The following is a 1822-nucleotide window of genomic DNA, read 5'->3' on the forward strand; positions in this document are numbered from 1 at the left end:
GGCGGTGGGGCTGGAGGGAGCGGGCGAGGCCGGTGGCAGCGCAGCGCGGTGTGCCGGGGCTGAGGGGCTTTATCCGTCTTTAGCGCTGGGCAGCCCGAGGTGTGCTACCCGCTGCTCACAGCGCTGGTCGTGCTGCTCCAGCACGTTTCGGTATGAAATGTACAAACATGGTATAAAAGGACAAACCTGCGCATCGGCAGCAAATTGGGTGACAGTGCATGCAGTGTTCCCCCCTCGCTTTAGTGGGTCGTTTATATAGGATTTGATATGCGGAAATAGGTGCCTGACAGGTTGAGAGGGGAGAAGGTCACTTCTGTGCCGTGTAGATTTATTTAGACTGTATTTTTATGCTTGTCTAGCTGCTTCTTGATGGTTCAGTGCTATAGAAGTGTCCAGTGTACTAGATCCACGCTTGCTCCTACTGATTTCTGTACTCTTGAATTGACCCAAGGAAAGGGTTTTGCTGTACTGGTATCTATGGGGCATCGTGCTGTCTGTTTTGCTGTTCCAGTGCCTATGCTGTGTCTTGGTAAGATTAGTTTTAAATTAAATTTGGGGGCTTTTTAAAGAGTGGAAGGAATTTTTCGTCTACTACTTAGGAGATCTTCTTGGTGGGAATAAAAAGATGTGCCATGGCACTGAGGAACTTTGACCTCTAGAATTACAGAAGAGAACTGGGTTATTTCTGGCTGGACTTGAATCATGACTAAATACATCCTCTGATTGTTATAATCGTGAACTCCCAAAGTGTGAGATTGCAAAGAGGGTAGAGCTATGTTGACTTTGTAGTCACTTGTCTACCCAATATAAGGTTGCTGTCATGTGAGTAAATTTATTATGGCTTTTTTTCCTCCACATTTTTTTTCTTTTAAGTAAAACCTTTCCAAGAAAGCCTGACAGAGGCCCCGCACTGGCACATCCTGTGCTGCAGAGCCGTATTCCTGGGCTTACTTCCTGGCTTCTGCTTCTCTATATGAACATTTTAAGAGAGATCTGCTTAGCTCTGATTTCTAAATGGGATCTTCAGACACCTATAAAAGCACATCAGTGCTTGAAGTCAGGTGCTCTCAGTGCTCAGGTACTTTGCTTATCCCCCTGAGAAAGGGAGCGCTAGCTTGAATTTGCCCTGAGACACATGAAGTGACACCAGAATGTGGACCTATGCTCCTGCCTAGCTTCTCCCTATAAACTATCCCACTTCCATACCAAAGTTTCAACTTAACAGCATTAAAGTTGTTTGTCACAGCTGGCAATTGTACATGATGTGGAGGCACATCTGCATGTGCTATCTTTGGATCTGAAAGCGTGAGTGAGCATGCCGCAGGGGTGCTGGAGTGGATTCTGTGGAAGCCAGCTTGGGGTCAGAAGTAAAACAGCTGTTTCAGAGTGCTTGTAGGGCATGACTTAGTAACGAGTCTGTAATGCTTTACAGGCATAGTTGTGCTGTTTGTGGGTTGTTTGTCTGTTTGTGCCATACTGCTTCGGTGGTCTGTCAGCTCGGTTTTTGCTAGTTGGAAATGTCTGTACTTTGTACAGACCTTACACCAGCGTGGTGGCATAAGTATATGTAGAAAAGCTCTTTTAAGAGTCAAAAAGGGAACATACATTTTTACTTTAGTACTTTTGCTTTTTACATCTCACACTTTAAAAAATAGAAACTTATGATTCTTCCTGCACTATTTCTTTTTGTACATACACAATCATTTTTGGTGTAGAAGGAAGAACACATCTTCAGAAAGTTTTGAAGAGAAAAATTGCTGGGTTTTGAGCATGAGCTCGTTTATGGTGGCCTGATAGGAATGGAAGTGCCTAGGCAGCAGGA

The sequence above is a fragment of the Pterocles gutturalis genome, unplaced genomic scaffold, assembly GCF_000699245.1.
Source record: "Pterocles gutturalis isolate BGI_N339 unplaced genomic scaffold, ASM69924v1 scaffold36018, whole genome shotgun sequence".
Taxonomy (NCBI): domain Eukaryota; kingdom Metazoa; phylum Chordata; class Aves; order Pterocliformes; family Pteroclidae; genus Pterocles; species Pterocles gutturalis.